Here is a 15358-nt window from a genome sequence, read left to right as displayed (position 1 = left end):
CAGTATCTTTCTCAGATCTACATCTAATCCAGAAAGCAAAGGTGTGATTCAGTTTGTTAGATACAAGTGACTAGTTCAGTACGGTCATCTAGCATCAAGAGCTGGTGCTCTTGAACGGCAAGTGTCTCTCAAAACTCCCGTGACATGCCTGTCACCATCTTGTTGGGTGTATAATGTCATTAGGCAATTACATTTAGAAAACTGATTTACAGACTATGGAAAAGCTTAGTTCCCAATGAAGATACACAAATCTGCAGAGCAACATGTAAACTACATGTTCTCATTTCTAATTATACAGAATGAGTTATCATAGTGAGTTATACTCAAGATGAAAGGTGCACAATCTGTTAGGATTCTTCTGACTACACCCAGCTGTCTAAACACAGATGACATATCAGATGCTATAGAGTAGCTAAAATGCAACAGATTGCATTTTTGCAATCCATTTTGGTGAATATGCCCCCCAAACTGCAGTTCTGCAATAGACCCTGAATCAGATCTGTCCCTTTTCTTTTACCTTTTTAGCAGTGAAGACTTGTTTGAAATTTTCTTTGCAACACCACCACACAGCAATACCCTAGACACCCTTACTAGTTAATTGCAAATAGGGAGGTTTAATTTCATCCTAGTCCTTCCTGAAACCTCTTTTCTTTCCAGTTGTACAGTAGAAGTGGTTAAGGCATATTAATTAGGAGTATGGCTTCCTACCGTCATTCTTCTGGAAGCACTGTTTTCTGTCTCCCAAATCATTTTAGATAGTTGTATTGAATTGATTGTATGTAGTTCATTCAGTCTCAGCATGATTTTGCTTCCTCACTGTCTTCAGGATAAAAGGATTAAAAAAAAAAAGACTTAAGAAATCGCAACACCTCATTTTCACATTAAAAATTGTTATGTCCTGAAAATGTCATAGCATAGTAATGATTACCAGCAAAATGATAAATTGTACTAATTTTTCCTATCTTCTCAATATAGATTTTAATTGTGAGGCATCCTCTGCTTTGCAGTGAAGAAAGGAGACTGTACTTCTACATGATTATTTATTAGCAAGTATTCCAAATTGATTTCACATAATCATATCAGACTAACTATGAAAATACTTCTTTTACAGTTTGAAATATGCACATGCATGCAAAACATAAGCAGCAAATGATAATTAATATTTCTGTCTAATTACTAGCATAAGAGTTCAAGTATCCAAATATTTTTCTTTAACTGTGAGATGACTTTCATGCCATGATACAATACAATGTATTATCATCAAATTAATTTATATTATGTTAAATCACGACAAAGCACAGAATGCCTTGCAACAAGACAGTGCCTGTCAGTTCATCAGCTGCTTCTTGACATGATCCAGCTGTGCATTTAAACAAATGCATGCCTGTTAGAAGAAAGGCTTCTAAATCCAGCAGTAACTGTCAAAGTAGCAGTTGTTTTGAGCTGTCTGTATCTTCCAGATATCAGATACTAAGAAGGTGAGAGGTAGAGAAGACACCTTTGTACACTGCATGGGAATGTATAGTCTTCAGAGTAATTTATTTTCCAGTAGTTCCATATTAAACTGGTCTGCTCGTTCATGAAATATTTGTGTATACTGCGATATGGCCCATACCTAAATTATTATTGTTTTGGGGAGAAGCACACGTTTTCCTTGAGTCACTCCATTTCCTTACCTTTCTTGTTCCTCAGGTGCACTAAAATCATATAGGCCACTAGAGGCTGCTGTGGTGTGAAAAAAATGGAGGAACACAGCTCTTGGCTTTCAGACTTTTTTGGGACAAATAAATATATTGGGTGTAAATTTCATCATCCTCACTTATGAACTACCTTGCCCAACAATGTGAGAGCGGTCAAGGAAGAGAGCCTTCTTTACAGCAAGTAAAGTTGCCTTCCAACTATGTGTCTATGGTAGGGATGTGCAAAATGACTGTGTCTTTACTCAGCTTCAAGAAACACAAAACCTGCACAGGTAGATGGGCTTCTACTCCTAGCTCAGAACATTGTTATCTAATGAATTCTCTGTCCTTAAGCAGTTCAGACACCTAAACTTTCCTCTAATCTTGGGAATGTGCCATGGCTCTGTATAGTACTCCTAGGACCTGTCAGAATTTACTTATGCTGCGTAAAAAGGCAGAATAGAAGTGATATTGTTCCAACAATGTTGATTCAGAAGAGTTAGCTTATTTCCAAAAGATGTCTTGAGGACAGGGAAAGATGGACATCATGACAAGCTTGAACAATTAAGCATATAAGCCGATGCAAACAGAAGTTCCAGTTAATACAGTGAACAATAGACACTCTTCCCTACACCTGTATTTGGAAGTCAACTAGAATTTCAGACATTGAAAAGAATTCTGTTTTCAACAATGTTCCTGAGAGACTTTTAACTCAACTCTTAAGAGAAAAAATCACTGTGGCATGAAAGCTGATATATATAAAGTTTGCAACGTGGGAGCAATTTTTTTTAAACAAAGCAATACACCTTCATTTAAAAAAATGAAATTGTACAGGCTGTTAACCTATAATCCTAAGTATAGTTATGACATTTTCTCTACATGTATTAAAGGAGTGTTTAATTACACATAGAAAATGTCGAGCTAGTTAGGATAATGCACGTTTCTGAATTTTAAAAGACTGGAAAAAGTATTTTAGCCAGTCAAGTATTAGAAAAAAAATGAGATGCTTAACTGATATCCATGTAAAAGATTATGCTCAGATACAAAATCAGGGGTGTGGTGGTGTTTGTTTTTTCTTTTTCCTGAGTGCTCTCTTAAGTTTATAACCTGATGAGCTGTGTCTTACTTCTGATACATATCATAATAGAACTGATCAGAAGTACTATAAAAAGTACCAACTGGCTAAAGCCAGTTGATGATGAATGATGTCCACCAAATTCTTTACAGTAGTCATGGAGTTGTATTCCAAAAAGTAAAAAACGTGATGGAATGATCATACATATTAAGTGTTAGTCTATAGTACCTCTAGGATTTGGACTATATTGCCTTCTTTTTCCTGTTTAGAGCTCTGAGGCTTTAGATGCTCTAACATGTTTCACTACAAAATTTGAATAGCGTTAAAGTATTAATTTTACTAGGAACAAAGCTAGACAGTCTTTTCCATCCCAGCACCACCGATATACAATGCACCTTCAGTCTTCTTTAAAGGATGAAGAGCTGTGAGATGAGATGCTTTTAACAAAAAAAAAATCCAACTTAAGTGAACATGTTTTTGAGAATCAACTCACGTATGTGTCATCTCATGCTATTTAGCAAAAATTATCTGGAGTAGTTGGAGAAAAGTAACTCTGAGTACCGCAGACATAAGGCCAAGTATACATTATGTAGCAGGAACCATGATTGTAGCACAATTAGAAGACAGACCAACGAATATATTAATTTCTTATATTGTGGCTAGGCTGCAGAATGCATTGAACTATTACAATTCACTAGTAATGAACACAGTAGAAAATCCTAAGAGAGATTTAAAATACTTTTCAGAATTAGGAAACCATCAGCTTGAAGTTTTTAGAAATGTGCAAGCCATTACTGAATGTTTCATTAAATTACAGGGGATAAAAATTAGCAGAGAATCTTTACCCACTGGCAGTAACTATTGGAAAGAAATGAGTACTTTTTTCCTTCCTGATTCCTGACAGAGATTTCATGGGACTTGTCAGAAATAAAGGACATGTAGGAAAAGCCTTTGCTCCATTCCTTGCTTATTCATAGCTAAATTTGAAGTCTGGACTTGTAGCTATGAGTAGATATGTAAGAGACAATAAAGGTGAAAGATCTGCCTCTTGACACTGCCAGTTGGCTGAGAAGACTTTTCAGTCTGCCACTCTACATATGGATTCTCGAGTAAAATATTGCATTTCAAGTGCAAGCATTTTGGTAAACAATTGTCCTTGCTTTGAGGTGCCATGAGAGTACCAAAATGTCATGACCATAGCTTCTGCTTCTGAGAAGTATGGCTTACTTTTGTCTGCACCATTTCTACCTCACCAAGCCATTCTGTAGGGAGCAAATGCTGTGCCAAGTCCCATTCAGTTCCACTAGTGACATCCCAAAGAGACTGCAGGTTCAGTTTGCTAGAACTTGGAGTTCTTCTATCTTCAACAACGTAAGGCTGGATAATCTGCTTTAATCTGTAGACATTATCTTTCAAGCTTTTACTTACACAACAAAACAGAATATCTATCCTTAGGGCTGAACTCCATATTTAGAGTTGATTTTGTTCTGCTTTTACTCAGTAGATCTTTATTTTAAGTTTGAATTTACTGAAATTCAAACAGCTGTTTACATCAGAAAGACTCAGACCTGCCAAGATGCCAGTATGTACTCAGCTTTGTACTCTGTAAGTAGTCCTATTGAATTCAGAAAAACTACTCACAGTTTTAAGCACGAATATTGATACAACCAGAAAATCAAAGCAGATCTACTTGCTCAGTGTATGTAATAGTGGTAGAGTCTGGCAATGGAAAGCAATGTTTCAAGTCAGTTCCTCTTAGCAGACTGAAGTAAGTCCTTATTCCTTTTCATAAACCTTTGTTAACAGTTTGAGCTGCCATTTGTTCCTCTGTTTTTAATTCTGCCTTATTTCAGATGTCATTAAACCTTCTTTTGTAGACTGGGTGTCATACTTCAAGGACGTTATTTTTTTTTCTAAAGAATATTCTGAAATCTACTCTAGAGAATTTTTAGTAGTTAGAGTTATAAAGCTGTTTTGGAATCTCCATCATTTCAACAGTATTTTGGGTCTATGCTGCAGTAAGAGTTTATTGTCAATACCAGTTGTCATTGCAACAAACGTTAAGAGAAACAAATTAGAGAAAGTGGTCTCTTGCAGACAGCAACAGCCACTGAGTTACTGATCATCCTGTTTAAAGCTGATTTAAACAGCTTTCTCCCTGTGAGAAATTTTTCAATTAGTTTTGTTTATTTGTGCTTGCTTGTAAAATGGTTTTAAGGATTATGAGCTTCTATTAGCTAATTTTCTTACAGAATTAGAAAATGAGTTGACTGATGTCACCTTATTCTATCACAACATTCATATAAAGGACATGAAGGAAGATACAAGGGGAAACTCAATTCCTTTTTTTGTATATATGTGAGAGCTTCTTCTAAGTAGGTATAATTTTGACTTTTCCATTGCATAAAATTATGAAAACAAAACTATATTTAAGGAAATTTTTTATTTAAACTTTATCTTTCTAATGAAAATGAGCTCAAAAACCCTTTTTCATCCACAGTCGCTGAACTGTAGCAATAACCATGTATCTGGTAAAGTCAGTAACAATTTTAAAAAAGTGAAGAATTCAAGGAAACTGTTTGATAACAAGGTCAGGTGATAGTGAAACTGTCAAGCACATGACCTCTTTGTAATTTCAAGGATCTTTTATACATAGAGATATGTGAATTCCTCAGCCTGACTCACTCCACACTTACTAAAATTTCCACGTTTTTTTTCCTAACACTGTTGTGAAAGTGAAGGTTCTGTCCTTGAAAATAATAAGCACATTTTTTATAGTTTTGGATCACGTTAAGACTTCAAGCCTTCCACTCTGCTGGAAGAGATTAGAGTCTTCTGTTTTCTTCTGTATGCTCCTACATGCATACAAACAGTCTCATCAAGTCAAAACCAACAAAAAGTGAAGTTTATTTTAGATTCCAATATATCTCCTCAGAGATCCCGTTAACATCATTGGTCAAGTTATTTTCTGGAAAATGCTGTCTGATTAAGCCTGAAATGTTTCGGACAAAAAAAGATTTAAGCAGGTCTACAGCAGACAGCATTGCATGATGCTTAGATTTCTGGCAAGTCTATTTAGAGCAGGCACGTCCAATCTGCAACCCACAGGCCACATACGGCCCAGCACAGCAGGCACTCTGGCCCAGCACCTGCCCCACACCATCTGCTCCCTGCTGCTGCTGCAGCTCCACCCGGCTGAGTGGCCCAGCCTGGCTCTGGGAGCCCACCCATCGCTAAGCAGCAGCCAAACCTCAAAAATCTCTGACAAACACCTTGAGAACTCACTAAGAATTGCAGCCACTGCCATCGAACCAGCCTGATGCATTGGTTTCACAAAAACAAGGCCACGTACCCCACTAGTTCTGTGTTTTTGTTCCTCTCTTTTTTTGTTTTAATAAAAAATATTGAAGATTAAAATAAGTTTTGTTACGTATATACATCAACTATATTATAGATTTTATGAGGGCTGCTCTGAAGGTAATGCCTGTTATTTTATTGTATTGGCCCACGTTCTCAGAGGTAGATGGTGGTGGTATTGCAGTAGAGGTTGAACCTTCCCACCAGTATCTTGTTCCATGTTGTTGCCGTGTGACAAATGGCAGCAGAGGGGCAGTCTGACACAATGGCTTCTGACATGGAAATGTAGATGAAGCAAAGGTGTGGAACTGAATTCCTCCATGCAGAAAAAATGGCACCCACTGACATTCATAATTGCTTGCTGAACATTTATGGAGCCCAAACAGTGGATGTGAGCAGAATGAGGTGGTGAGTGGTGCATTTCAGCAGTGGTGACAGTGACAGTGGGTCACCACTGCTGGTGCAGATTGCAACAAGCGTGGCATGCAGGCTCTTGTTCATTGCTGGCGAAAATTCATAGCTCATGGTGGTGGCTGTGTTGAAAAATAGTGTTTTGTAGCTGAGATTTTGCTCTATCAAACGTGTTATTGTGCTCATTGTATCAGTTGTAGATCCATGGAAACACAGCAGGCATTACTTTTGGAGAGACCTTTATACAATGCAACCCAAGACAATTCCTGTTCACTCAATGTGGCCCAGGCAAGCCAAAAGGTTGGACACCCATGATCTAGAGGCTAGGAATTGCGACCCACAGAATTCCAGCCCCAGGGCATAGGCTAGGCTGAACCACCATTCCACAGCTGGAAACCTTCAATTGCCAGGCAGTTGCTCAGTCAAAGAGCTGGAACTGTTACCAGCAGTGGATCTGTTTCACCAAGCTACTGAAGAGATTAGGGGACTTTCCCTTTGCAGGATATTTCCAGCAAATCCACAAACTGAATTTACAATACATTTTCTTCTGGAAGCTCTGGAATTACAGCCAGCTCAAGCACTGAACAGTTTCCCAAGCCCATGGCATCACCTGGAAAGGAGCTAATGTTTTCTGGAGATGGAGGAGTTGGAGATGAAATTGCACTGACAAGCAGTTTTTCTCTCTTTTAGAGTAATAAGGAATAGTGACATTTGCTCTAATAAAAAAGCAGGAGCGTTATCACAGATGTCCTGGGTCTGTGGCTAAAAATCATAGAATCTGTGGCTTGAAATAAGGATGATCACAACTCCTAGAAATTAAAAAAGTCAAGAACAATTCCCACAAATATTAAGCAAAAAATCAACTTCTTTTCTCCCCTCACTTCCCCCACTAACACCTTGTCTCTGATAGATTGTCACTATCAATGCTAGGATATGGTAACCATGTAATATAAAAGCCAGTTTCATCTATCTTTTTCCTTTCTGCTTTATTTGGTTCTTAAGCAGGCTTGCCATGAACTTTAAATGCACATTGTTCATGATGGAAAGTGTCCTTTTAATTTTCTTTATGACATATTCCTTCTTTTGGACATGAGAATAATGGACATGAGAATAATAATCTGAATGATGTTAGGTGCTGAAAAGCTGCATTAGTTAGTAGCTCCCTCTCTACTAAGATATTTCTGAATCTTTCAAATATTATATGCTGCGGTGATGTGCTGATAGCATCACTAGAAACATGATGCTACAGATTAGCAATAAAAATATTCTGGAAGAAGGGTAGGGAGAAGAAAAAAAGCTTGAAAATATGCTAACGGAATGAATGAGCTGCACTTCTTACTATCTTAAGGAAGAAAATGATAATGCAGCAGAGCCCTTCACAGCCTTCAGCTGATCTTTTTGGAGCTAAATCAATTAAAAAGATGTAAAAGAAATATTATAACCATTTAGAAGAACATTTGAGAAGAGAAAATTAGATGTAGTTGTCATGGAGTTCCCTTGTCTATGTAGACAACCAATAATGCCTGCCGTGTTTCCATGGATCTACAACTGATACAATGAGCACAATAACATGTTTGATAGAGCAAAATCTCAGCTACAAAACACTATTTTTCAACACAGCCACCACCATGAGCTATGCATTTTCGTCAGAGAACCAACAACATCAAGGGAATTGAAAGCCTGTGGAACTGTTCCACCTCTGGCTTTTAAAGATGAGATTTTCAAACAGAAGTAGGAACACATTTTAAATAAATGAGCCCTGGTTTTGGTGTTACTCATTAATGGTGAAACAAAGTAATTAGTAGGAAGAGAAAAATTTCAATTTTCAGAAAAAAAAATCTTAGATCAGAAAATGCTTTAGATTCAATTGAACTTGAATTGAACTATTGAATTTTTAAATGAATCAGAAACATAAAATTTTATCATAAATCATAAATAGAAACATTGGGTAATATCAGAATGTGAATAACGAGAGTCAAACGTGGCAATACCTTTTTAGTAGAAGGCAGGTTGAAATTATCCTCATACAATGGGAGGAGTACACATACAAGTATGCACCTTTTGTTATGCATCTTTTAAAACAGGTCAGATGAGAACACTGTAATATAGTTGATCCTGTCTTGGATGATTTTTGGAATATTACATCATTTGCAGCTGCTGTTCACCTTAGCCCATAAGAACAAAATAAAAACATATGTTGGAAGGAAGAATTTATTAAGTCAAATTATCATTTGTGTGTGAACATAAGAACTGGAATTGCACTGTAGCTGCAGTACAAGAACTAATTGAAAAAAACATCTTCAAATTATGCAAAGGTATCCTTGATATATAACTTTGAAATGGCAATAATTAATTTCAATTAACTTAAAACTGTTAATCAATCCAATAATCTGTCTATTTTTATCCCCATTAAAAGAACTTTGTGATGCAGAGATCATTTGTCTTGTTTGGAAAGGGTTACCTTTCATTTTTGAAAACTTCAAAGGGGTTAACCTTCACTCATTGGAATTGTCAGTGAAGGAAACTGCCTTCTATCCAATGAACAAACTGATTTATCAACAAACAAATAAAAAGCAACCAAGGAAAAATCTGGAGGAAGTTTACTGTAGACAGTAAGGGAGCAGCAAGATACCTAAGCATTTGGCTCACATGATATTATGGTATCTGCTATTTAACTTGCTATTCCCTCAGTGGACAACGATGTCTATAACAAGTGCCCCTCTGTCTCTTCCTGTTTTTTTTTTTCATTTCCGGCAGTAGGAGCTCAGGAAATAAGCTTACATTTGATTAATTTAAATAAAATAAATTTAATCCAAAAAGTGTACCTCACTAACTACTAAGTCAGAAGTTCTTCTCCAAAGTCCTATTTATACAATACTAAAATACTTAAGACCAAGTTTTATTTTTAAAAAGTTTTACCACTGCATTGTAATTTTGGGGATTTCAGCTCTCATTGGGAAAAAAAAAAAAAGTAACTGAAATTTCATTCTTTTGGTATTTCTTTGCAGCAACTGTAATTAGACAAATTCCCTTGTGCCTGCTGCTCTTTTTTTTTTTATTATTGCATTTTGTAATTTATTGTTTAAGGGTCTATTGCAAAGTACTGCTTTCATTGGTTGTATTACTGCTCTAGGATTATTTTCATTTTAAACAGATTCAAAAGCACTTCATGTTAAAAGTGCATATCTCCATGTTTATAAACACTGTTTCAAGCAGTTTTTTATATTATGCATTTCTTTTGCCATCAGTGCAGTCCTGAGCAATGTCAACCAGTGAATTTAGGGCACATGGAAGGATGTATGAATACTTACAAGTGCATCTTGAGAACCATGGGAGTTAGCTGTGTGCAACTTTGACTTTATAGTACTAACATCCATAGTATCACTCTACACAAGCAGCAAATGTCCTGAATCAAACTTCTGGAATCAGGAAAGTACTAGAATTTGACAAGCAAATGCATAATCAGTTTCAATAGGTAGCCAAATGTAGGCAATGTCTATTTCTATGGTAATGGGTGATTTATGATTCTTTTTCCTCCTCATCAAACACAGCAAATGGAAACAAAGACACGTCAGTATCAATTATCAGAAAAAAAAAAAAAAAGAGTAAACACTGAATACAAATAAGGTACCAGCTCTAGACTGAAATGACTGAGGTGGGAAATTCAATATCTAAATTACAATCTATTCTTAATTTCCCTCATAGTGTGAAGATTTTGTCTTGAAGACTTGAAAATCAAGTGCTAAAACCTATTTCACTACAGTGTATAAAATAATGTACCTAATCGATAAATAGATGGATAAATAAACATAACTCCAGAAAGATAAAATTTTAACTTTTATACAGGACCATTTTTTCTGAACTTTTGCAGCAGGGTCATCTAAAATGTGCATATACTTCTAAAAAATATCAACAATAAGTTTTTGATATTTTTCAATGGTGAATGAAATAATTGTGCACTTAGCACAATGACCCAAAATGCAGATGGCCTTACAAAGACTTATATTTTAATGTGTAGAATAATATGATCATGTTATAAAGGTATAATTCAGTGTTGCTAATCAACCTAATTATAGGAGTTCTTACAGGCATCTTTGGCATTCTGAAATGTTGCTCCAGTACCACAGTAGTTTCATTTATGGAATTTTGTTCTTGCTTTCCTAATTTTTTCTAGGCTTTCATTAAGAAAACAAGAAACCTTTCTGAGACTTGCTTGTTTTTAAAGAAAGTACATGAGATCAGTTTGAAATAACCATGCTGCCAGGTCACAATGAGAAATCATGCAAAAAAAAATGTCATTACATCTTGTTTCATACCGTTACTCTTATTGAAAGTGAAGTACTTTAGTACTAGGGCGTGAAAATGTTTGTCATTTGACAATCTGAACTCCTGAATTGGAAAACTGTCTTTAAGATTTCCAGAGTTATCCTTGGCCTGCCATGTACAGCAAAGATTTTACAGGTAAGCATTAATATGTTACCCTATCGTATTATGAGTCGGTGTGTTTTGCTTTCATTAACTTAATAGCAAAGAGAACATTGCGTAGAAAAGTGAGTTTAACATCACAGTTTTCATCTTATTACAAGGATATACACATAGCATGGTGTGCTTTATATTGGCACCTTCTAAAACTGGAAGTCTCTTTGCTCAAAAGTAGGATGACTCTCTTGTAACATCTTCTTTGTCAGCTTGATGAAGTACAGACTACAGAAGTGGACACTGAGGTTGTCAGGAAACTAGCTAAAATGCTAAGGGTTATTGTTAGTGGTGTGAAGTCACAGTGGTGTACCCCGGTATCAGCATGGGGTCAACAGTAATTAACATCTTCATTAAGGAACTAGACAGTGCAGACTTGCAAAATATATCAAATTGGGATGAACAGCTGATGGCACAAGATGGTTGTGCTGCCATATGTTGAGAGGATGGGAATAATGGGACAACAGGAATTTCATGAAGTTCCCCAGAGGGAAATGCAAAATCCAGACTCTAAGGAAGAAATATCCCAGGCACCAGGAATTGCTGGAGGCTGACCAGCTGGAAAGTAGATTTGCAGAAAAGGACCTCAGAGTCCCCATGGACACACAGTTGACAATGAGCCAGCAGCATGTCCTCACTGCAAAGGCCTGGGATGTACTAAGGAAGAGCACTGCCAGTCTGTCAAGTTACACGACCCTTCCCCTCCGCTCAGCCCTTCTGAGAGCCTCCAGTGTGAGAGACATGGACAAACTGGAGTGAATCCTATGAAAGGCCACTCTCTCTTTTGTGTATGTGTGCTGAAGGACAATATTCTATCTCCTGGCAAGACCTGTATGCATGCAAGCAAACCTCAGTGCCAACTACTGGAGTCAGGCCAGGGGAGTGGACCCTCCCGGCCTGCAGCAGCAGCTACTAGAGAGAGTGGGGGAGGTCTTAGCGCCAGCCACTAGTGGGACCTGTGTGTGTGTGAGTGAAACTGGTGTCAGCTACCAGAGTGGATGGGATCCTAGGCTCAGTAGTTGGAGGGGCCATAGCTTCATGGGCCCTGAAGACTGTGTGCGCAGAGAACCAGTTGCTGAGGAGACTGGTATGAGTGAACTTGGTGCCAAGTACTGGAGTCAGACTGGGGGTGTGGGCACCCTGGCCTGTGGTGCCAGCTGTTGAAGTGGGTGTCACTAGTTGGAGAGTCCTCTTTAGGCCTAAGGAGGGCTCCGCAGACTTTAAGTCTGCAGTGCCGGCTTTTGAGGACTGGCATGAGTGGACAGGGTGCCAGCTACTGGAGTCAGATCAGACATGTAGGCCCACGTACTGTAGGGCCAACTACGGCAATGAAAGAGGTCCTAGCATCAGCTGCTGGAGGAAGTGGCAGTTTTCTACTCCCAGCCATGATGGGGGAGTGCTGTGTGTTCCCAAACCAGGTTCTGGTGAGGGAATAGCATGAGGGAGGTGAGTGCAGGCTCTGCACTGCTGGCTGGAGCAAGGTTGCATGTTGCAGCCCATGTGCCTCGTACTGACTGCTGGAGAGGGGTGTGTGCCTTTCCCAAAATGGTGTGCATGTGTGTGTGTGTATTCTCTAGCAAATTTTACCTGGATAATCCAGTGAGTAGCTGAGTCCTTGGGTCTGAGCCAGGGTATTAGGTGAGCAGGACACATCCTGAGGCTGGGCAGAGATCTTGCTTCCCCAGGAGCTTTGCTGGGCCCCAGCAGCAGGGCAGGAGTGGTCCTACTCCAGAGCAGCTTGAGGAGGCAGCTGTGCTCTTTATCTCTCTTTACAGCTTTAACCAAGGAACCCTGAATATTAAACAAATATCATAACAAGTCAGTCTTACAAAACTGTGCTGATCAAGTTTATACCTGCAGGCCATAACAGCTAGAAGCCCTGCCATGAGACCACTGGTCGTTAAGAACTGCTGATAAAGTTTGTAAAAAGCCTTGAAGCCTACATCATATGATTTCTGAAGAGAGGGCAGGGGATAAATTAGCCAGGACTGATGGGGTAAATCAGAATAGTACCACTGACTTTAACGCATCTTTGTCAATTTACAGCACACAAGGATACAACTCAAGTCCTAATGCTCCTCTTTTAAAGAAAAATGGAATCCAGGAAGAAAAAATAAATCTTGGCAAACTAAATTTGTAATAAACTGAATTTTCACATTAGCAAAAGTATATAGCCTCTAAAATGGTACTATTAAAAAGTCAGAGGTAATATTCCTGGAATGTCCATGTCTTTTTCTCATATGGTGTACAAACATGTTCAATATACAGATCAGACACCTGCAGAGATAGCAGGAGTCTCCACTTGCTACTTTTTCCTGTGACAAACTGTCAGCAGTAAAACTTACTCAATAGAAGCTCAAAAAATGCCAATCAGAACAGAAGTGACAGATTCAAAATTACACTGGCACTACCTCTTGCTCAGTGCTAAATGAGTACATTTCACCATTATTATCCAAATATTGGTTGCAAAACACATTTTCCTTTTATATCAGTTAGCATGAAATGATATCCCTCCACCTTACTTCTTCCTAAGAAACAGACTCAGTGCTATGTTTTGTTCACCATCCTAATGCATCTAGAACCTACAATGAAATGAACCTGTACCTTTCATTTCTTTCTGATGATTAATTTATTGAATTTTACTATTTTGTGGTTTTGATGTTTTTGTATCAAGTTCATGTTGAGGGTTTTATGGAGTTGCACCTTTTGGAAGCAGCAAGTCTTTAACATGCTGACTTCCTACATCAGGCACATATAGTATTTGGGAAGTCAAACAAAATGTAGTTTCATCTGACGCTTCCCTTTCTCAAACAATGATTCCTGCACTGTTGTGTTTTTTTTACATTATTGAAAAGCATGACTTCTATATTACAGAATCACAGAAACGCAGAATTGCAGAGGTTGGAAGGGACTTCAAGAGATCATCGAATCTAACTTCCCTACTGAAGCAGGTACCCTACAATAAGTCGCACAGGTAGGCATCCAGCCAGATCTTGAATATCTCCGTACAAGGAGACTCCAGAACCTCTCTGGGGAACCTGTTCCAGTGCTCTCTCACCCTTACCATAAAGAAGTTCTTCCACATGTTTTTATGGAATTTCCTATGTTCAAGTTTTAGGCCATTGCTCCCTGTCCTATCACTACGTGCCACTTCCTGGCTTCATCCTTTTGCCTCTCACCTCCCTTTAAATATTTATAAACATTTACTTCCCTCCTCAGTCTTCATTTCCCCAGGCTGAACAGACCCAGGTTACTCAGCCTTTCCTCATAAGAGAGATGCTCAGGCCCTTTATCATCTTTGTGGCCTTCCATCGGACTCCTTGTAGGAGATCTCTGTCTTTTTTGAGCTAGGGAGCCCAGAACTGGACACAGTATTCTAAATGTGGCCTCACCAGGGCAGAGTAGAGGGGGAAGATCATCTCCTTTGACTTGCTGGCCACAGACTTTTTAATGCACGCCAGGACACCATTGGCCTTCTTGGCCACAAGGACACACTGCTGTCTTATGGCCAACCTGTTGTTCCACCAGAACACCCAGTTCCTTCTCTGCGGTGCCCCTTTCCAGAAGATCATCCCCTAACCTGTACTGATTCTTGCAGTTATTCCTCCCCACGTGTAAGACGCTACACTTGCTGTTGTTAAATCTCATCAGGTTCCTCCCTAGCCCAGCTCTCCAAACTGTCCAGGTCTTGTTGAATGATAACACAGTCTTCTGCCATGCCAGTCACTCCTCAAAAAGTGATCACTCATCATAAACTTAATGGCTTGGACAATATCTATAAAGTTACAGTATCTTCTAACAGTGCTGGCTTTCAACTGGGATGAAATGTGACCAATTAATAAAGCTAGTAGGTAACTTGATATTTCTATTTCTATCCTTTATCTGTGATTTTCTTACTTCTCTTTTCCCAATCTTTGTTATTCTAAAGTCTTGAAACACTCACAACTATTCCCTTCAATCTTTCTCCCAGAAACTCATGCCAAGGGTGACATAAGGCTACTTGGGTAAAGCTCAACTCTGTAGCTGATGAAGATTCAGACAAGGAAAACTTCATGGACTATTTCACTTGGAATGTTTTATTTGGGATATTTGGGGAAGGGAAGTGATAATAAATAAAAGAAAGGATTATTTTTGGATTTCCCACTTGACTATTGACGTTGAAGAGCTAATTTCTCTTTCATATCATTGTCTTTCCATTATTTCCATATTCAGTGTCAAAAAAGATGAATATTGAAATACATGTTACAGAAGGAACTTGTGTGTATTATAATATGATTGGCTGGCCGAATTGAGTCTGTACTGAAGTTACACACAGAACTGTCATTGAATCTGCTATTTCTCTTTCTCCTCTGCCCTGACA

The sequence above is a fragment of the Numida meleagris genome, chromosome 1, assembly GCF_002078875.1.
Source record: "Numida meleagris isolate 19003 breed g44 Domestic line chromosome 1, NumMel1.0, whole genome shotgun sequence".
NCBI lineage: Eukaryota > Metazoa > Chordata > Aves > Galliformes > Numididae > Numida > Numida meleagris.
This window is presented reverse-complemented; position numbering follows the sequence as displayed.